Source organism: Metopolophium dirhodum, chromosome 7 (assembly GCF_019925205.1).
Source record: "Metopolophium dirhodum isolate CAU chromosome 7, ASM1992520v1, whole genome shotgun sequence".
Lineage (NCBI taxonomy): Eukaryota > Metazoa > Arthropoda > Insecta > Hemiptera > Aphididae > Metopolophium > Metopolophium dirhodum.
Genome location: NC_083566.1, coordinates 31,899,959 through 31,924,594, shown reverse-complemented (window position 1 = coordinate 31,924,594; position 24,636 = coordinate 31,899,959). Strand labels below are relative to the sequence as shown.

Below are 24,636 nucleotides of genomic sequence, written 5' to 3'. Positions count from 1 at the left end.
TGCGGTCTTCCCTCTCGGCTCTCGACGACAACAATGGCGCACCATCATATTATTATATTATTCACCGCTCGTACACACTCCACACACACACACACACCGTAGTCGATAACAAGTAACAACCTAGACCTATATAATATTAATATTATTTATCCAAATCCAATACATATTAAAAGCAAATTGTCACGAAAACGTATATTATACTATAATAATATAATTATAGAGTGATCGATCGGGGTGGGCATGACCTTTTTTTAATAATACTATAAATAGCAGGTACTTCTGATATTGCGACCCTCCTGCATGCTTAACTTTGTAATCATTTTTAATTTTATTTAATTTTATTTAAAAAAACCCGAGAACGCCACTGTATACATATATGGTATGTGCGTATAGACACGTAACGTTTTCCAAAATAGTGTATTTATCATTTACGTATATAATATCACATATATTTCAATTCAATATACTATAGACAAGAACATAATTGTTTATGTGACGCAGACCCAAAGACCCCAATGTTTATTGAATTTATTGAAATTGGACGTAAACAAATTTCGTATACGATAGTATTGTTATTATATTTGTATTTCCAGACGTCAAACGAAACCACTAGATACATAACGCACGCCGCTCGTATAAACATGGTATAATATATTATGCTTATTTGTCGTATACCACATACCGCGGCGTACCTATATATACTCTTCGCGTGCTTGGTTCGCGTTCGTCGCGATTGGTTTATAGTATAATCAATCGGATCGTACTGCATAATATTATAATTTATAATGTTATTATTATAATATTTGAACGGCCGGTCGAGTTTTTATTTCGTAGAGCAAAATGCGTTATTTAGTACATAATAGTATTATTCGTTGGCTGTTCAACTTGTATGACGTATACGTTGCTACTTGCTGGTGTGGTCGACTATTGATGTATGTTGAAGTAACATGAATATATAATACAAACGGTTAACGGGTACGTTTTCTACGTCGGAAATAGGTTAGGTTTTGTTCGAGGGCGTGATTCAGATCGGGTATTAACCGAAATCACAATATACGTGTACACCAATATTGGTCGAAAATATCGATAAAAATAAATAACGTCTAAAATCCCGTACAATAATAGTATATATATATTTAATAATATACAATAAATATAATATACATATATAGGTACGGTTTCAACTTCCGATGTTTTTTCTCTCGTTAAAAATAGGTTCGTGACTTCTCGAGTGTACCTATATGGATATTTTTATAATCTGAAGTACACACACATATAATAGTAATAAATAATAATATTAATTTATTATAAATCACCAATAAATCATGCTCACTTTTTTATCCTTTATAGTAGTACATTTATTTAAATTCTGTTTTTTGGAATTTTTCAGTATATAGACTATATTTCAGAATACTTAGATTTTTTTACCATTTATAAGGAGTATCCTGGGGTGATACAAACTTTTATTTCTCAAATGATGAATACCATATTCTACTGTAAATTGTCATCCAGATGACTTTTTTGAAAATTTTAATGCACTTAAATCGAAATTTAAACGAGTAGTTTCTGAGTAAGTAGTTACGAAGAATAATTAGTTCATCGTCCATGATAATAAGTTTATAACATATAAAAAGTGAGCCACGTTGATGATTTGAAAGCTGTTACTACAATTATTTATTTATTTAACATTTTACAATCTGTGAAAACTTTCTTGACTTTAATACTAAATATTACATACAACATACTACATTTTAAATTGTGTGTAATACTCTAATATTATTAAAGACTATTCTATAACTTTTTTTTAGACATTTTCAAAACAAATCTTCTGATCAACAATTCATAGTAAATAATGTTGGTTCTCATTTGAAAAAGTAATTTGTATCACAGAATACTGTATTTCAGTCCACGCAATACGTCTTAAAATATGGTAAGCAAAATATAAGCATTTGCGAATAATATGGCCTTTAAGTATAATAAAAGAAGTCCAAAAATCTGAAATCAAATAAATATAATATAATATTATTAAAATAGATAATACGGCGGGGTGAGGACGCTCGGTGAATTACTCTATGTGACCATGTGTAATATTTATAACGGGTATATAGGTATATTTTAATAATATCGTTTCATCGTTTTCTATAATCGACGTGTGTTTTTGTGCGACGTGCGTGTAGGGTACACATCCTTTATGTAGGTATTATACAATATTATACACGTGCGACGTGCGTATTTACGTGTCCCGAACGCCCGCAGACCGCGTATGTAAAATTATTGTATTGCCTTCGCGTGGCGACTGCAACAGTTTCTGGTTCGCGAAAAGATAGAAAAAATAGAACCGAATTAAAACTAGGTCAATTATATTATTGCGAGGATGGTAGCGTGCGCGCGTGGATATGGCCAAAACACGGCGGCATAAATTATTCACAGCTGCAGCAGATACCGACGAGGTTAAAAACGAAAACAAATGGTTTGTTGACTTTTATATTATCATATTATCCACGAGTGCGGCGCGGTGCTTTTAAAATAATGCATTTTTATTTTCGTGTAATTTTTCGAAATCGCGGGCGGACGGTTCTCCCATCGCATTCGTGTTTGCGTCGAGTTCATATTATATTATATTATTATGTCATAACACATTATGCTGCCGAGTGCTGCGGATGGGTTGCCGATGATGGGTGGTAAATTTGTCGGTTATTACATATTTTGTATGGGTACCTCACTTTTCACGACAGTCCGACTGCAGCGCGATACTATGGTAAGACATTTTGTAGAGAGAAAACCGCGGGACGGCTATTTCTTTGTAAACATTTATTTCTTGCAGCACAGTATAGCATGCATTGCTACGGCGTTTGAGTTGAAAAAAACTAGTTTTGAAATTTAAAAAACGCATACGTAGACAGTATAACGCATGCGTGTATACATAATTTAAAATACCTGGGTGCTTATATCTCCTTAAAGCCACACCGTACATATTTTATTGATATACATTACATTATGTAATATAGTTTCCAACAGCATAATATTATGCAGTTTGGTTTTCAAAAGCTTATAAACGATAAGTAATGTATTCTTCGAAATTTGGCTCGCATGTATTTATAGTACCTATCGACTTTGGTATATTAGTATTACCCCGAGCTTTTTGTTCGCAAATAAGTATATTTTAATTTTATTAAAATGTATAGGTAAGTAAGAAAAACATTTGTATACTATGTACTTCGGAGAGAGGGGGGTATAATAATTCCGTGAAATGATTGTTTTTACTTGCTGCACATAAATGTATAGCAAAGTATAAAGTAATTATATCGAACTACATAAAAACTTTCAAAAAAAGAAATTCATAGTTTAAACATCGACCACGTAAAATATATTTAAACTTCTTTTTACGTAAGTATGCAACAATGCAATTTCGTAAAATGTTTTAAATTACTGAACAATTAATTATATCGAAAATTGTACCTATTCCCAAAGACAATGTATACACCAAAAATATATTTTTTCCTCAATGTTTGTGTACGCTAGCGACTACGAGTATAAAAATATCTTCAAAGGGCAGCCAACTATATTTTCGTTGTTTAACATTTAGTTTAGAGTAGGTATAGACTATATTATAGTACTTTCTTATTAGAGCATATTGATGTATATAGGTACACGACTCTTCGTATTCATCATCCAGTTTTAACATTATTTTCTGAAAAATGTTGGATATTTTTTTGTCTATATCATAAAAATTTATAATTTAAAAAATAAAAATTTCTGATGAAAAAATGAAAACCTACGTTCTTCTCAAATCCAGTTACGAATAGTAGTGTGAAAATAAGGTCTATAGAATGTGGGTAAATACTAAATGCAATTTAAAAATGGACCTCCCTCGTTTCTCCGTCTCGCCTATTATGCTCTGTGGGATATTTTTAAGAAATTGTGAGAAAATGCAAAAAAACGTAATAATACTAGTAATAATCCAGTAACTTGAATGTAAGAAAAAAGGTCCTTAATCATGATGTTGTTTATACGGTTTGATAAATTTGCACTTTAAAAGTAAATACAGTAAAACTCGCTTAAGACGCTCTCGCTTAAGACGCTTTCCCGCATAAGACGCTGTTTTTAGTCGGTCCCTAGACATTTCCTATACTAGTCAATTTAAAAATCACCTGTTAAGACGCTCAGTTTTTCTCTGTCTAATCGGGTTGAACGCTCTTTTTTTCAGCAGATTACGATAAATTTTAGTAGTTTTGTGAAAATAAAAATAGAATTTTTAGTATTACACGTGTTCTTATCGTTTTATTTTATCGCTATACCTATTTGAAATAATAACCTATGAAAAAATCGCTGATACGAACTTAGTGGACAATGAGAAAGAAGACGACGATCAAAAAGAAGAAGATCAAGACTTTCCAGTATCTACTCCTACAATAAATACTGGTTTGCAACATTTATCGGAAATTCGGCAAGTATTATCCTGTGTTGAAAATTCCGAAGAAATGTTAGGTTGTCTTAATAAAATTGAAAACTTTCTTGCTGAAACGCATTGTCAGAACCTTAAACAATCAAAAATAGATAATTTTTTTAATAAACAATAATAAAATATGTATGTAATAATAATATTTTTTTAAATTAAATTCAGTAGCACAAAAATATAAGTATGTATGTATATTGTAATTATAATTAATTTATAAGTGTATTTCTCATTAAATTATGTTTAATAATAAAAAAATTAACTCGATATTTCAACCACATCATTTTGTTTCATTCCCGCATAAGACGCTTTCCCGCTTAAGACGTTCTAGAGAGATGGTCCCTTAAAGAGCGTCTTAAGCGAGTTTTACTGTAGTTTCTTCGCTTTTGTAGCTAAATTGTAATTGTTTTACGTAATTATAGTCCTACTAATTTATTACGTTTTCAGTTTAGTACTACGACTTTGTATTTAAAATTTAAAAAAAAAAATAACACCGCGATAATAGAAAATTATGATATTTTGTAAAAAAGCGTCCTTGAAATTATCGACTATTTAATAATTATTACAAATAGGTATTGTGATGTTTTGTTGGTATCAAACGTTTAAGTATAGTGTTCTGTCTTCTGTATATACCGGTACACACAATTTTTCATTACTGCAGCGTACACATATTTAAATGGTACACACGTGTTCAACTAGGTCTCTCGATAATACATTTTGCTCATTGTGAATTCTTTTAAATCGATCGTTGTAGATAATATTGTGATAATATACATCAGATGTAAATTGCTGAATCATCCACCGCAGCTACAGTTTTAAATATTAATCATAAATAATAATTATAGTATTCTAAATATTCCTACTATTTTTAATATAATAATTATAATAACTAAAAATTATTATCGGCTATATAGCCGTATAATAGTCACAAGGATATGATAACATTTAATTAATATAGAGCGTAGAGTAAATAATATATTATAATTATGGGATATACCTTCCTACGATTTAACGAACCTTTTTTTAGTAGGATTAAAGGCTGAAACTACTATATAGGTCATTACCCTATACATTATATATAGATATCTAAATATATTATTTTAACTTGACTAATTAGGGTTTGTGATAACTTATAAAGTTATAACGCTTCAACTGGTGTTTATACAATATTGATGATAACATTTTTTAGTACTGAACATGTATTATTGTATTGATAATAACCTTCAATAAATGTTAGGTGTCCTACAAAGTACAATTAATATCTGTTACAATTTCATGAATCATTTTTTATCGGCAGTTATTCGTATATTGGAGTGTTCAAAACGATTAAAGATAAATTTGACAATTTTTCTTTGTTTTTGTATTCTCTGACCATTAAAATGTATTATCAGTACAAACCAACATAATTGTTCTCATTTTATTTTTTTATCTGTTGACTTGGTTTGTCATCAAACATTGTCTATGATAATACATATGTCTCGATAATATAATTAATATAAAAATAATGATAATAATTTATTGCTGATATATATAGATCATAGAGTAGGTATTGCTTATAAGTTATAACTATATGTGCGTATGACGTAGGTATAATTATATATTGAGGGGGGACGAGGTGGCCGAGTGGTCTAACGCGACGGATTCGGCACAGCCGGTCCGAGTTCGATCCTCGACCACTGGGCGGCATTTTTCTCCGTGCAAGTCACGGTGTCCGGAGAACAAGTGCCGCCATCCCCCCACCCCGGGGCACGGCAGAAACCTACGGGTGCCCCATTAGAAATTCTGCCAAACACAACACACACGTGTACCAACCTACCCAATATAAAACCTACCAAACCTACCCAATATAAAAAACCTACAGTGCCCTCCCCACACCCAATGGCCTATGTTGCCGCGGGTTACCCAATAAAAAAAAAAAAAAAAAAATTATATATTGACAAGTTTTTATTGTACATAAAAAAAAATATATTAATACTTCATTGATAATTAATAATATACTATTATATATTGAATAATATATCTCCTAATAGATAAATAATTAACATGTTACACATATTGTTTAAGAAATAAAGAAATATAGATAGCATATTATTACTGATATTAGTATTTTACGTTGTAGGTATTTAATATAGGTATTATTTAACATTGGTTTCCAAAATAATTGTGAACACTGAACTATATCATAGTACTATTATGCATTTCATTATAATTTATAATTTCATGTTTGATGTTATATAATAATAATATATTATAATACCATATAGTCTGAATGATGTACATATATTATATATTATTAATTAAACATTGTAAGCAAACGATTCGGCATTGTTGTTGGAATAATGTTAACACAGTAAAATTATTTTTTTTCGTACCAATTAATAACATTTAGTATAAATAATATTGTGTGTACAATATAATATTTTATAGCGGCTCTGTCTATACGTATATAATAATATATGATAATATTATTTGAATGGATAGCTTTCGACAATATTATTCAGTCGTTCGAACAATAACTTGGCGCTCGCCAACTTTTTTTCTACATCGTGCAGCGCATCATGGGGATTTTTGATTTCGTCGTAAAAACAAAATTGTTATAATTTGCATTAGAAATGCGCAATATAACTAGTGAGAACTGTGGCGCAGTCGTACAATCGTACAAGTCTTACGTATAACATTTTACTTACGCGGTACATATATTATACATATTTCTACACGGAATATTATACGTGTTTACGATTCGATAAATACATTTTCGCTCGGTCGTGCGGACGAAATTATAGAACTCGCCAAAGCCAAACAACAGCTGCAGCTGCTGTGTCGACCATACGACTGCAATTTTATTATTTTGTATTAAATCGCCTCTGTCGAGTGTGTTGACCACGTGCTACGCGATACGAATTACGAAATCCCATCGGCATATTATTATAATATAATAATAATATTATTTTCATTCCTATACGTAATACACATTATAAGATTTAAAAGCGGGCTTACACGTACAGTTTTAACAGCATGAGAATGAATGTCACCCCCTCCCCCTCCCCCTCAGAGTATGTAGAGTTATTATTCTCCTCCGAATTGCAATAAACAAACCCAACTTTTTGCTTGGCGAGGACACCAATACGAAATCGCTGTCATCCGATCGACGAGAGTATCACGAGACGTGAATAATATAAAATGCTAATGTGCGTTCGATCGTTATGGTTAAAAAAATGTTACCCTTTCTGCACCTCCCAATAATTGCCGGGACAGAATTTATACATATTTAAACGATGAACACCAACACGTATTACCTATATCAACAACAACTTTATACCATATGCCGTCAGCCTTGTTATGAATAGGTAATCGAATAAGTATTTTTATTTAAATACGATTTTTAATATATTTCGTATATGAAGTCGGTATTTTAACTAGGTACGTTTCTGAATATTTAGTTTTGTATTTATTTTGATCGTTAAAAAATACTTTTTTTACGGAACATTTTAGAAAAATAGTTCTAAGAGAAAATATATATATATATATATCATAATATAATTTTCTAAAAATACAAGTACCTATTCTTCAATGGACAGCGGCCGACGATTATATATTATGTCTGCGCACACCGTCAACACCAGCTCCGACATTGTTGACGTGTTCCGTTTCTGTCGAACGTTATAGGTATAGTGTTATTATTTATTATTGTTATTATTTATTGTTGTTGTTGTTGTTGTTGTGCTGTTGTTGGCCGCGCGCGATGTATAGAGCAAACGCGCGCGCGCTTAAAATAACGCCGCGTGAGGCGCCCGCGGTCACCGCCGTCGCGGAGAACAACGATTGTCGATGGGCTGCGCGCGCGGGTGGGGAAACGGTGCGGCCAAGTTCACACGGCCGTCGCCTCGTGTCCGTGCCCACTCGAATATTAATAATATGCGAGAAAACGCGACCGCCGTTCGCGTATTATATTTAGGTATCGCTGTATTATAGGTACTCCGGTACTTGGCACATTAGTGCAATCAATAATATAATATTCAATTATATTTAGGTACCTATATGGTTATATGTAATTCGCCGTGTATTATATTATAACAATATTCAATACGCATGCGCATAGTTGTACGCCTGTATTACGTGCTCTACTGCTTAGGTGCTAAGGTTCCCATTTTTCCAGCCATTTTTCAACTCACGGCACCCATTTGCTCCTCTGAGATTTTGCGAAGGGGAAGGGGCTCGAAGGTGTTGCAGATTTGCCCCCTCAAATATGCCAACTGTATAGAAATCTTTCAATCTTCAAAAATAAATAAATAACGAATGCATTTAACAAATTTAACGTACATTTATAAGATTAAAATACTTTTTTTTTCCTCAGATTATCGCATAAAATCACGTTTCTCCTGTTGTATAATATTATGTTGACGTATACACATTGGTACGCTTTTCTTAAAAATTATTTGTACGATTGCTTTATATTTTAAATCATTTCACGGCATCCTCAATCCCATAGTTTGCGGCACCTTGGTTGGGAACTTCTAGCTTAAAGTCGTATAATAGACATCATAATGATATGAATACTACGTGGGTACAACACAATTTTTTGCGTATTATGATTTATAATATTCTATACATTATAAAATATTATACGAACCGTGTGTGTATACCATACAATGTGATTTTTTTACGCATAGCATTTATATTTTTCGATATATTTTTGCAGTAGTTTGGAAACGATTTGAGTCGACACTGTTGTGGTACCTATAGTGACTATAAAACGTTGCCTATCTCTTGTACGGTGTATCACTGACAGATTACTACTAAACAGGGGAATACGAGAGAATTGTTAATATAATATTAGACAAAACGCGCTTTAGCGAGTACAATATTTAACGTATATTGAAATAAAATGTTATTATAATATATTTTACTTTACCCGCGATAACATGGTAGCTTACAAGTATTTATAATCAATCATGGTAGCAATACACGAAGCAAGAGATGAAACGAGATCGATTCGGCAACGTGTATATAGCTGGTCGAAGGATTATTATTATAAATGTTTTCAAGTAATCAAAAATAGCTGTTTCAACTAAATGGTGGGACTTCATTATAATATAGAACGAATGCAAGACGACGACACACAAGTCTGGGGTATATATAGGTTTGTATAATATATTTATTATTTATATATATTATGTATATTATAATTTATATAATAGTAAAACATAAAAATACTGGTGCAGTCCATTACAACATCATGTTACGTTTTTGTCGAAAAAAAATCAAATATTTTCGCTTTTCAAGTTCCGTGTTCTGAAATGAATATATCGGCATATTATGTCTTCCCGAAAAACGTCGCAACACAAAATATCGAATATCGATAAAATATTAAATTATTCATGCGAGCGCTGAAACAGTACATATCATAATAATACATAATATATACGCTGACGAGCGAGCGGTTCAGCGAAAAATTCACGGGGTGTGTCCCCCTCCTACTCGTGACACGGCCGCCGACTTACCCTCTCACAAACATTACCACCCACCCATCCGTCGAGCGTACACGTGTTCCACCGGGGACGCTCACTATTTGCCCACCCCTCGCACACGTGTACAATGTATATTGTAGGCACACACACACACACACACACACATTATTGTCATTATTATAAAGGCACGAAAATATAACGCCGTCCGCCGAGCCTAGCATGCGCCCGGCTCTTCCTCGAGTTGTCGGAAATTATTTTTCCGTCGGCCGTATATAATATAAAATATTATTACACATATTATTATGCGTTCAGTGGACGCGACGTGTGCGCATAACCATGTATATAAATTATATTATATATAATATTACATGCAAACGATCTATGTAAAATAATAAATCCTCTCGACGCGTGTCCCTCTGACCGTATGTACGCGCAATGATAATATAGGTATGCATATTGCATTGTTTTCACAGGCATAACTTATGAACATCATATTTTTTTTACACATTTCAGGATTCGATCGCGAGAGTTAGTGTCGGTTTTTACTCGCCGCGGTGGTGTACGGTTTTCCGACGGCGTCGCCTCTATCAAAATAATCCTTATATTGTACGCTCCATTAACCGCGTGTTTGTTTCGTCGTGTGTGTGACGTATGTGCGCATGCGTGCGCGTTGGAGGAGTAAAAACGCGTAGACGTTGCTGTTTTTTTTTTTTTTTACGGTTTTGGCGAACGGTCAAAAAAAAAAAAAACGTTCCTAAAATTAGTTGGTCCCCAAGGCGCGGGGGCTTGCGTGTATTCTGCTGCCGTCTCCGACTGATAATATTGTAATAATATTTTATAAACTTCTGCGATGTTGCACTGGACTGCCGCTGCAATATCGATTGAACCAGATTTGAACGTGACTTACTTTTGAATTTCGTAAAAAAAAACTAAAGAGTTACACGACGCGTCACCAAATTCCACATTATTATACAATTCATAATACATACTAGTTTTACGTTTGGAAAGTATTCAGGTCCCTTGCACTTTGCAGCAAACAGACCGAGAACGTTTTTTTGCTTCCATTTATTGCTGTAATCAGAGTCATTATCGGTCGACGTCGTTTTTATAATATTAGAGTAACGCACACAGGTTACCACAGACATAATATATTATCTAAAATGTTTTGAAGTCGCGGACTTATCAATACTTTAGTATTTCGCATCGCTGAAACCTCGGAAACCACTGTACTATAATAATATGTGTAGACTTTTAAAACGAGTCAAATGATTATGCTGAGTTGCAAAAAATTGATTAAATTAATTAGATTATTAGCTCGTCGGTCATCACTGTTGATACATTAAAATATGCTTTGTGATGCAACCCGGCATTAGTATAAATTTTACATGGACGCAGTTTCAGTTTTTGACTTGGAGGGGCTTTATACATATTTAAATGAAAAAGACCTGTGGGGGTACTGGGGTAGTCAGCAATATGAGGCAATGGGGGGGGGGGGGGGGGGGGTGCTAATTTTAATATTGGAGAGGCTTACTCCCCAAAATTGCGCCTGTGAAATCGTACATTTTTTTTTACTTTTATAATATGTATTTAAAATCTGTACTGTAAAAGTGTATAATAACTAATAAGTAAGTTTGACATGGTATAATATTATAATTTATAGTATATGGCAGTTGGCAGAATAAAAATATACGTCAATAAGGAGATCTTGCGCAGCCGCAGCGCTACCCACTTTATATTGTTATTCTAGGTTTTTAAAAGGAAACCATATTATAGTTTTCTTCGACACAGTTATTTAAAAAAAAAGTATTAAAAAAAATAAAATTACGTTTTCAACACGTATTAGGTTAGGTTAGTAATTGTATCGATTTTGCATTGTGTACACAACACACGTCATAATTATACATATTATTATATTATATTACGTTTGTAAAATCGTGTAATGTTTTTCTTGTATTTCGTTTAAATAATTATCGCCATTATCGTTAAAATGACTGCTACACTGATAATAATATTATATCTATAGGCTATAATAAATTAATGAAATGCACGTTTGTATACTGTTATCGCGTTAATCCATTTTGGCGATAAATAATAAGTATACATATTACATACGTTATCATTGAATTCGAAATTTTCAACCGCTATGCTATTATAGAATACATACCACGTGGCCGACGGTGTGAGGGTTCTTCTAATATCAAGCTGTAATAATTTGAACTTAATATTGTGGAATAAGAATACAATATTAGTCGAGACAATTAAACATGCGAGGTAACCGTGTGTAACTCTTTTATGCGTTAAAAGACGACCAGACATATATTTTTGTTCTGACGATGCGTCATCGCGATCGACGGTCGTGCGAGTAACATAATAATATAGAAAATGATGTAAGTATCTCAAGTTGTGTTTGAAGTGATATTTGTTTAGCGTTTAAAAATAATAATTCGTACGTGTGTATAAAACAATTATTACTGAGCGAAAATTGTCCAATTAAAACCGCAAACAGCGTACCTATCAAAAGATGCACACTTGATTACAGGGGTTATAAATTATATTTGTTTAGATTTTATTGCGTTATATACAATATACATACGTAATCAAACGTAAGTTAGATATTATGTTCTTTCGACAGTCAAAAATTTATTTTGACATTATTTTTCACTGACTTCGTATTTAATGTATTATTGAAATCGAGTATGTGTGTAGCATGTGCGCTTACATTATACTTCATATAGATAAAAAAAAAAAAAAACATTAACCAGCGTTCATTATACGTCGTATATTGTCGTATCTTGTATTCTTGTCCGAACGCTGTAACTGCGGTAAACATTTAGTTAAATTCAACACGGCGCGGAATTCAAAATATTCATTATTCAACCGAAAATATTATATTATAATAGAATACGAATGCGTTTTTATTTCTATTATCATATTATTACCTATATGTCGTCACGAATAATGTCCATTGAATATTATAATATGCTCGCTATTTCCATACGGCAGTGTACAGATAGTAATAATATATTATGTACTTCATAATATGTAATATTATTATAATATCGTAACATCCGTACACTGCGGTGGATTACAATAATGCATGTGCACCGTACGGTAATAATATTACCGCGCGTATGTTATGATAGTTTGTGTCCATAATATGTATGATAGTATGATACGCGTTTCGGCTAGAACAAACAAAAAAAAAATGAGAAATGCATTTATTATATACCTACGCGATGAGTTTATTACACCTCAACCGGTTATAATCGATTTGAAAATATTTGGGAGGCGAGCCCCTGCTCCTATAATATTACGATATGACGATGATGGTTATCGCGTAAAATCCAGTTCGGAGCAGTCAGTCAATCGAAAACCGAGCGGAAAAAATTCGATTAATTAAACGATGCGTCATCGGTCTTGTGCTAGGTCAGGACGCTGTAGCAGCAGCCTGCAAGTGATCGCGCGGTACGTTTTGAATACCAATGGACTATAGATCTCGCACGGAATAGTATAGTTATTAGACAAGACGAAGTGGATTTAGATTTAGGCGATTTGTACTATCGACCATCATTGTCAAGCATACTAGAAAGCGAACGTTATTACTTTTTTTAATTTACCTTATAGGCCATAATAATAATATGCGACATGTGTGGTGTGTGTGCAAGTATGTCGTAAGGCGGATTATGTCAATTACATTTTATAATAGTAACTTATATTTAATTTAAAGGACCTATTTTTAGTATAAAGTATACACGCATTATCAGTAATATTCGTTTGAGTATATATCTTCTCAATTCGGACGATTTTTACAAAATATAAAATCTATTTTATGTTTCGTATTATATACATGACATGTATTGTATATTGTGTATAATTATTACAGTCGTATAGATTCAAAAGTCTAAATTCACAAAAATATATAAGTATATTATTCTTAATCGAAATGCAATATCTCCTTAGTGTGGAAAGTAGAACAATTTAGAAACTATTTACTTTTCGAATTTCTATATGCATCTACATATTTTTCAGATATATTTGTATCGTTCGAGGACTACACTCCTTAAATTCTGTTATAATTGAATTATTTATGACTTGGAGTTCAGTTGATATTCCATACAAATCAGAATTTTAACAAATCAGAATAATCCGTGTATGCGTACTTACCGTGTACTGTGTAGTATATAATATATAATAATAATTAATAATAATAATCGATTTTTGTTGCGATCGGTATACAAAACGAACTTCAGCGCAATTTAAATTGGTTTAAATTTTGTACGAGTACGTATTAGTCGTAAAGTTTTATTTTCACGTTAAACCTTACGGATACCAAGCGCGCGCACTGGTTGTTGATCGATAGATCTTTGTTCCGACCCGATGGAATAATGCGACGGCGCGCGTACCGGCAAGAGGGAGGGGTATCGTCCCCGCGAACAGATGACGGAAACACCGGGGGCCCCTTGTCCTGTGAGATTCCACCGATCACGAAGTATGGTATTGATATCGTAGTGGCTAAATCGTATTTTTAGAATTATATAATGTATAGATAATAAATGAAAAATGGAAACACAATTTGTAAAGCTGAATATTGAGATGTTGTGTGTATAATATGATTTTATTTTTAAATAATTAGACTAGTAATAAAATACGAATTTCAGCATTAGATTTATTAAACCCTTATAATGGTGGCGCCATGAAAACTGGTGCTGGTAAACAGTGTTTTTTTTAGAAAAATATCTATAGATTTTAAATATAATTTTTTACACTTATAAAACTATAACATTAAAAAAATTCCTTGCATAACTTTTTACTCAATTTCATGAGCATTTCGTGTTTTACAGCTACTCTACTGTAGAGAGAACTAAGTGTTCTGTCATGTTCAATAAAATCACGTTAGAGTGTTAAAAAATTAATTTTCCTTCTCCTCCACAAACTATTATTCCGTATCAGTTGGAAGATTCTTTGAGGGATTACTTATATTAGTTTTGATCTTTTCTTACTAGTATTTTATGCTATTCTTTTGTAACACAAACAATTTTTTGTATTCCATTTGAAATGGCATTTACCTGTTCACCACACATTCAGCTGAAATATTATATTATTATAATTTATTTCCTAGAAATACTTCAATTTTTTTTTTATTATTTATTTATTTACTTAATAACAATAACGGGGCAGAGCCCAATTTATATTTTCAAAATAATATTGTTAAATTGAAATCGAACGACCAAATACTTGAAACTTATCAATGAAAATATCAAACTATTGAAACGAAAATGATTTTTTCTAGAGTATAAATGATAATAGAAATGTCTGAAAAATGAAAATGTAACAAATATATAAAAATGTATAAAATATACACTATTCAATGAATTCTATTGTATAACGAGTGTGTCCTGCGGACGTGTATGGTCGTGTGTTCGTTATAATGAAACCGTCTCGGCGACCATAATCGTACACAATATATAGCGCGGCGTGTTCGAGATTGCGATTGCTTATAAGTTATAATATTATACGATGCCGGAAAGCAAAAGTCTGTCGGAGCGATATATCCGTCCGGGGGGGAGGGGTAACCTATACGAAACCGAAAACAATACGCGCGCGCGTGGTCGAAAGCGGTCGTAGGATACTACTAGGATAGGTGGATAATAATATCGTCATAATAATAATAATTATCATTATCGCTATCGGCACGCAAACATCGATCGTCGCGCGGCTGCCCGGTCCGCTCCCCCGGGACGCGATCGCGTAGGCCGCGAACCCCGTGGTCCGGGCCCGTGCGCGTTTTCGCGGCGAGCAATAACACAAACCGGTTTCGCTGAAAACGAACACCAAGAAGCGTAGCGGCGGCGGCGGCGGGGTCAAAACCAGTAAAAACCGAAGGTCGTCGTGGTGGCGATACTATACCTGTGCACACTGCACACACACACACCCACATTTATATACATATATTATACGTATATAATATTATAATTTACAATATGCACGTACAGTGTGCGCGCGCGAGAGCGATGTGGGCCATGGCCTAGTTCTCGTCCGGTCGTCGTCGTCGTCGTCGTCGTCGTCGCCGCCGCCGCCGCCGCATATACCGCGTATACCGTACGTCCGCCACCACCGCTACCGCCGCCGCCACCGCCTTAATGCCGTAGAGAGCGCGCGCGGGCGCGAGTGTTTTCGTGCGATGCATGCGTAACGCGCGTGCGCGCACGCGCTTGTCGACGATGACGACGACGACTACACAGTACACACCACCACACTACTACAGCACCACTACTACTACAACAGTACTGCTGCGACGGACGACCATTACACTCCGCGCGTCCGTGTTGGTCGGTGTTGTCGCGCGGTGTTCGCTCGTCGTCTCGTACTCGTCGTCCGTGTTTTTTTGTGCGTTCAATTTTATAATTTATTTTTCCCCGCCGCGGGATTGTTTCGTTTAATATTTTCACGGGACGTGTTCGTGACCGTAGCGTTTTTTTTTTTTTATTTCATTTACACACCCTTTCACGCCGTCCAACCACATCGTCTGGTCGGTCGGTCGGCCGCCGCTTCGGAACGAAACAATGTGCGCGTATCGCGAACGCCGAAAACGGACGTCGCTACTGTTTCTGCAAGGACGGTCGACCGAAATTCGCATTATCGCCAATCGCCTACGCCGCCGCCGCCGACGCCTCACGATGGAAGTCTTGGAAACCTTTTTCAAAGGTACCTAATTTTTTTGTTTTCATTTTTTACCGCCGGCCGAGAAATCAATTATTTCTCTCGTTTGTGCACGTTGCGCGTCGCATAACGAGAGAGAGAGCGCGAGAAAGCGAGCGATTTTCTACGTCTGTGGCTCGATCGCGTGAAATTCAGCGACGGTTAGTGTCGTCGTCGTATTGTTTTGTCCGTATATTATATTACTATTCAGATTACGAGATTTTTCTCGTAAAACGTTCGTCGCATTCGGGCGCGTGCAATAAATCGTTTTTATGTAAAAACTTTAAGTTTGCGTTTCATCAGATCGGGGATCGTTTATTACTATACCACCGTGTATTCATACTGACTTAGGTACAGTGAACGACATACATAATATTATTACACGTTAAGCATTATTATTTATATTATTTTGTATAATACCAGATACCTACTTGAATTGTGTTTGTATTGCATTAAACAAAAAAAAAAACCCGTTAATAATTCATACGGCACGTACACCGTTGTCTGGCCACAAACGACCGTGTTATTATAATATAGATATAAATTGAACAATATAAACGCGACAGCCGACAGGTGCGTACGGTTTTAGCGTGTGTACAATTTTATTATAATATTGTCCGCGATTGTAATAATATGTATAGAGAAATATAATATTTCATATTTATATAATATTATCTGTGGCGGCGCGTATATTACGTGTGGTCTTTGGCCGTCGGAAATCGGTCCGACGCAGTTTTCTGGGCGAGCACGGGGCACGTCCTTTGCCGAAGCGACCTTGGGTCCGGTAGTACACCTCGCCGTGCGCTTTGAGGATAAGACTACATTATAATGATAATAATATTATCTTTGTGAAATTCGTTCGGCGTCTCACGGGAGTGACGATGGCTCGTCCGATCGTCATGTTTTGAAAACGGGCCAAAATACAATACGGTTACTGCGTTATTACATCGGTCCGGTCTGGTTTTGTCTGGGTCGGCGGCGACGACGACGACGAACGCCTCGTGTCGAGATCGATCGTTGCAATCGACGAAATAATTATTATTCCGCGTATGCTGTGAAATACGATTTTGTGGTGTATAGGTATTAAATCTGCGGGAGATATCATGACGAGTTAGTAAAATCCTCTGCGGACACGTGCCATGATAATTGAAATTGCGATCGGCAGATTAAAGAAATAAAAATGTGGTGGGGGGTGGACACAAAATAGGCACTAGTGTTGGGTGCCTACACCTTTTTATTAATTAAATAATAAACGAAAAACATTATTCTTCCATAACTTTGAAACGGTATCCGATAATTAATAGTTATCTTATTCAGAGCCCCCGCAGTCTCTTTCTCTTATTGGTACAGGTATTAGTATTTTACACGGTCTTCTATAGGTATAACACGTACGTAACTCGCCCGGCAACTAAAGAAGTCTGTACGGTCCGATGCTGGTGTTTTGCAGCAAGTAGTATACCTTTTGTAGTATATACCTATTAATCGTAGGTCGTAATTTTAAAATTGTTCAACACATTATTATTGTTTGTGAACATATCCGCTGTTTATCGTGACGGGAACAAACTTTCCGAGTTTTCACGTATCGTTGTCGTGAACTCTTTAAGATAAAGGTTTTCGGCTGAAACTATAAACGCAACCATAGTTCATTATGCGAAAACGCGATTATATAAATGCTCAAAAAAATGTTGCGCGTGTAGGGTAACGGCGGCGTCTTAATATAACAGTGTAATATAATATATTATCTGATTCTGATATAATAAATAAACAAAATGCGATTAAAGCATTTTCCGCTTTTATACACCGCATATTAGAATATTATTTGTTGCTATATTGTATACACATTATACACACGTACTGATTTGTCTTTAAACCACTGCGTCTGTGGTCCTAAGTTGTAACAAAAAATATTGTATATACGCATATTAAAAATATATTTGATGGGTGAATATATTATTATTGTACACATCGTAAAATAATATGTGAAGCCATGTGCATGTTTACAACAGTGTTGCACCACTCTGAGAGTGCATATTTTGTATTTTGCATACCTTATAACCTATTGCTGTGCTTGCAGTGTGTGTGTGTGTGTGTATATAATTTATACGTATATCGTAATAATTGATAAGTAATAACGTATAATTCGATTTATGTATATTATATTTAAATGGAACGTTTTGTTCATTTCAAATCTGCTGCATGTCGCCGTATATAATACGAACGGGACAAAAGATATTATTATATTATTTATTATTATCGTATGTGTATATAATATAATATAACGTTGTGCTGCACGTCTGCACTGGTTGTACGAAAAAAAAAAAACAAAAAATGGAGAAAAAATTGTGTCGAGTTCGTCACGTAATCTTTTCGATTTATCGACGGGTTAGCCCATTAATATTTATACGGTTTACGATAGTGCCTCGTACAGTATAATATATAATAATATGTACGATGTGTACATAATATTATTATATCTATATATAGTACGACCTAGGCCCGCGTTTTGCACGCAGCCTTGATCATCATCTTTCCGACCGGATTTCGATCGTGTCGTTGTCATCGTCCACTCCCTCTTATTCTTATATCCACCCAGTACCCCGTTAAACCACGGTCGGTGTTCTATAGACATATTATGTCGGTTCTCGTCGATATATTACCTATTAGATCGACGATACGCACAAAAACGAGAATGATTGCAAAAACATAAAATTTTAAAGAACTGTAATTTATAGCGCACAGATTAATATTATACTGTATTAACATACTGTATAGCCGTGTTAGGACCGTATATTATGTAATATGCAGTCAGTGCGGTCATCGAGAAACGTGGCTGATATAAACTTGAGATTCTGGTAACAGCTTAAACGTGCAAAACATAATGTATTATTGGATCGGAGGAAAAAATCTGTTCATTGTATTTTGGACTAAAAATTGCAACGAGATAGTGAGGTTTAAAAAAAAAAAACAAAAAATACGGGATTTGAATATTGATAACGTTCTAAAAATGAATTGTGAATAAATACGTATTTTTAAATTTGTATTAAGTACCTATTACTTTTTTATTCAATACGCACAGCTTGAAAATAAAATTGTATAATTATATTCTCAACTAGATTTAATTTTAGCCCAAATTTGTCCATTGTGTTATGTATATATATTTAAAGCACAAAAAGCACGTACAATTTGGAACATTTATTTTATTTATTCCCATGATTGTTAATGATTTTATACGCATATATAACGACTTACCGCACATATAGTTTAAACCTAAAGATATAACCTATTATCAACATAATATTACTCTCGTATTTTTTAGTGGAGAATTATTCATATTAGGTGTCCACATTTGAAAGCATCCGCTATAAGACATATTTCAATAGTTGTGCATTAATAATTCTGAAACGATTATTGTTTCTGCGAACCGCAAAAATATACCTAAAACCGCAAAATATCATAATTCGTAATATTATAGGTATTATACTTTATTGCCATAGCCTACGCTGCAAAAAATTACGAGTATAATTATTATTAGTAGGTATGTAATGTAAAATATACACACCTAAGCATAGTGTGCACTTGTCGATTACTTACCAGCGGTATTAATAATTAACATATACCATAATATTGAATATGTATATGCATTTCGACATAACTGCGCAAATTTTCCCCGTGTAAAAAATGTCGAGCTCGTTTTGTCGCACGTTTTTAGACCGCTCCGTAAGTTTGTTGAAATGGGTTGGATTAATTGGCCAACAATGTTTTTTACTTGGGAAAAATTTCGCCAACTGAGAGTCGGAGTATAGTTGGTAGCACAAAAGTTCAAGAAAAGCTCTCCCGGTGAAAACAAAGTCCAACAAGGTCGGTCCAGGAGTAATTCAACACTGCTACCAAACAAATTTGTTGGATATTATTATAATAATATATATCATATTATGTGCCTGTTACGGTTGTGTGCTGCTTACTTCATGAGGGTCTGTTATTATGTATTACCAATCGTGGTCGTCACTGCGTGTACTCTACATCGCCGCGGGATATCGTTATTATTGGGGGGCCGTCGACGACTCCATCATACGCACTGGTGTTCTGGCTACGACGACGATAGACATATTTTATCAAAACAAAATACGATCCCCGAGACCGTCTGTACAGTTATACACAAAAAACGCACGGTGTAGTGTACACCAAGCTAAATAAAGTATAATACATATTATAGGGAAGCCAGCTTAAATTTCAAAAGGAATTAAAGGAATTTCGTTCACGTTGTTCTGATTTTTCACCGCCTCGGAGAATGTGCTATAATTTTGGCTGATCGTTTCGTTTGTTATGTGGTGAGACGCTTTTCTGCTCAATCTAATTTATTTTGATGTAAAGACGGAGAAAAGAAAGTTAAAGACCAACGATGACTGCCGAATGTGTCTTCTACATTATTATTATACAGCAACCGTACGCTGCAACTAAAAGACTTGAGTGAACGAACAACTGTGTTAGGTAAACGAAAATAAATTAAGTATTTCTTGAAGTGTTCGGTGCGGGACTCTAAAGATAATAATAATCGCCGGATCCTTTCAGCGCAGTTCCGTGTTAAATAGCCACAGTTTGTTCATAAATTATACGTGCCTTTGAAATAATAGCACTTTGAAAACATTTTTTTCTACATAAATTATCAGCACTCGGCAGTGAAAAGGTGCTCCGCAGTATTACAACACGTACAACTTATAATAATACATATTTACATTGTATACAATATTTTCGTTCTGGATTACGGTTAACCGGCATGGTACCTATGTATAATGTAATATCGATCTATACTGATGTACTTGGTCGGAAAATCCCGAAAATCATTACGGGGGATTGAAAAATAAAACGTCGAAGATTTCTGCCTAGAGAAAACCTACCCTCGTGGGGTCGCGTCGTTGAAGACTCGTCGTCACGTAACGATCAGCGTCAAGTCACAAATAACTTTTCCACGTACTGTATATACCCGACTGACGCGTAGGGCTGGTGTGCATGAACGGTTCTATATATACCCTCGGAAAATGTACACAATACACGTGACACACCGTACGTGAGCCGCGTGTTTTCGCAACATGAAAATATTATATCCTGTTATTCCGTAACGTTCGAAAATATTATAAATGACGTCACGATGATGGGTGTCCCGCTAAACGTATTCGTACGAAGCTGTGTGTTATAATGATATATTATAATATTATAGAACAACGATGTGGAATTATTGTTAACGTCAGTGTTGCATAATAATTATAAATACCGTGTGCAATGAGTTGTATAAAATAATTATTAATTATTGTATACCTAAAATATAGTCCTAAACACTCCGTGGCAGTATATAGTGACTATATAATAGCGATGGCATAATTATACGTAACAACAATTATTATTAACAGTAAACGAAACGAAACCAATATTTACGGAACGAAGTGCTTCCAGAGTATAGTGTATTGTGTACCCAATTTATGTTTACATGTTCTATTATAATATTATTATGGCGCATGGAAGTTGTGTGCGATTGTAAATTATATAATAACACGATGTACGCCGGGAGAGAAAAAAAAAAGTTTCCGGCGAATATTTTTTCCCCGCACGAGTAGTAGGTATCCATAATAATAATAATATGACATATGAATACAATAATAAAATATCCTATGTATTGACGGGGAAAAAAAAATAAAATAATAATAATAATAATAATAATAATAAATAAATGACGAACGAAACTCGATCGGTCGTTTTTATACTACTCTGGTGCCGCCCGCACCGCGATATAATAGTGATGATTTTTTTTCGAATCGCGCGCATTCGCCGCCGGAAGTCGTCTGAAACGCCGAGCGGAGAAGTGGGTCGCTGCCATATACGTGCGGTAAATACGTTTGCCGGAAGTCGTCGTTCGTCCGTACATATATATATTATACATTGTATAGTTTTATACCATAGTATTACCTCCGTAATACGATTAGTGATTACGTATTATGACGTATCGCCATTTAATTTGCCGTGTACCTATATTATAGATATGCGCGACACGATAATTAATATTAAAACAGTGAACGAGTACACAACACGTAATAGTGTTATTTATTTATTTCTCGTCGGGTACGAGAAGCAATTTTTGGGGTGGGGAGGTGGTGGAAGTGGGGAGACTCGGAAAAAAAAAGAGGAGGGTCTACCCTATTTTGATTGGTTTTTATATCGTTTTTGATGGCTGTAAAAACAATACAAGTCGTAAGAAAAAAACACGATATTTTTTTTCTTTTATTAATTTTTAAATTACCGATGCTCTTTCATGCGAAATGTCATGATATTATAGGCATAAGTACAGCTGCCGATCTAATTAAAACATTCCCGTTACATTTACATTGCTCACAAAAAAATGCATTCCCCTGAAATTGAATCCATTTTCAGGTACATTATTCCGCGTGCACGTGACACTGCAACAACTATTACATTATTGCAATATCAGTGAAAGTTTGTTTGTCGTTCAGACACTAATTAAAAAAATTAAAAATAGACACAGATAAACTTGATAATCTATCTTTGTAGTCGATAATATGGACTCCGTACGAACCGTAAAGATAAAAATCAAAATAATTATACTTTAATAATATCATTTACGAGTAATGACTTAATATGTCATTTCCGTCTTATAATCAGCAAAAAAAAAATAAGATTTTATTATTTATTTTTCTTCAAAAATTGCAATTTGAATGACGATTAAAATTGTGTATGTTTATTATTGAAATAGTAAAATATTTTAAACTTAAATGAAATAATAAATTGTAATAATAATAATAATAATAATAGCGATATAATAAAATAAGTTACATCGCGTTGAAAATACGTGTAGGCGTTGAATACGGTGGTTGGATGGGATAGGGTAAAGTAACATTATAAATAATATAGCTTCATTTTTCATAATAATAATAATATAGTCTCTAATGTCTAAATTCCTAAATGAGACACACTGCAGGTCGTTCGCAATATTCCATTTTTCGACGGTAAATATTGTAAAAACCTCGTTATCGGGGTCTCTCCACTCTCCGAGTTTCTCTCTCTCTCTCTCACTCTCTCTCTCTCTCTCCAAAAACCGGCGTTACAACGATAATTTATATGCAAACTGGCGGAAAAAAAAAAATATTGACGTTTCATTTTTTTTCACGCTTTCGGAGCGTACCGAAATTGCAGCAAAAAAACAACGTCGACGGTGTCCGTTATACATTATTTTGTTACTCTGCCTGTGTCTCACCACGTCTACGGACGTAATAATCGCACGAGTGTTGCCGTATAGCAATATGTGCGCGAGTGTGTAAATAACCGATTGTTCGAATGGTATAAAATAATTTATAAAATTACGGACGACAAAATATAATAGTATATGGGAGGTGGGGGAAGAAGCTAAAAAAAAATAACACAGTTTTGCCTATCGTGCGAATTACCATCATCATAAACGCGCCGAATCGTTGTTGTCGTCGTGACGACGGACACGTCGAACGATTTTTTTTTTCATTAATTATTGTTTTCCATATTGTTATAGAGGTGTACCTATAACCTACAATAGTATTATAATTTTCGTCGGTTTGCGACGCTCGACTTTCGCGAGATCTCCGTAACCCTTTGTTCGTATAATAATGCTATATATTGCTTGTAATATTTGTCATCGACCTACCATAATATTACCAACGTTATTGTTATCATATTTATAAAAAATATATTAATATCGTTTTTTTTATCATCTGCTTCACATTAATATTCCGCAGAGATATCGATTTTTCTCCTACACAATATATATGTATAAAATATTATATACTCTCATTCCACACGCGTTAATCTTTCTCCGCGCGCGCTCGTGCGGGCGTGTGTTCAATATACGACCGTTTTCTCCATTAAACCTGCCGGTGAAATACGATTTTCGTGTGGATAAAGAGACGGAGAGAAAAATCGCAGTTTTCTCGAGACGACGACGGGCCGCAATCGGAGACGTATAAATTGTATTTTATA

At 34.4% G+C, this 24,636-nt stretch overlaps 1 protein-coding gene across 3 annotated transcripts in view; it reads left to right on the top strand.

Annotated features, from left to right (window-relative positions):
• The window catches only part of LOC132949281 (serine/arginine repetitive matrix protein 2), a 145,146-nt gene that overhangs the window by 90,590 nt on the left and 29,920 nt on the right, over nucleotides 1-24,636 (top strand). Inside the window, exon 1 of one of the 3 annotated variants that reach the window (XM_061020086.1) lies at nucleotides 16,206-16,629. The exons of the other annotated variants lie outside the window; for them this stretch is intronic. The gene's annotated coding sequence lies outside the window, so the exon portion shown is untranslated. Of the gene's footprint in view, nucleotides 1-16,205; nucleotides 16,630-24,636 lie in introns of those variants that run through there. 3 annotated transcript variants of the gene reach the window in all.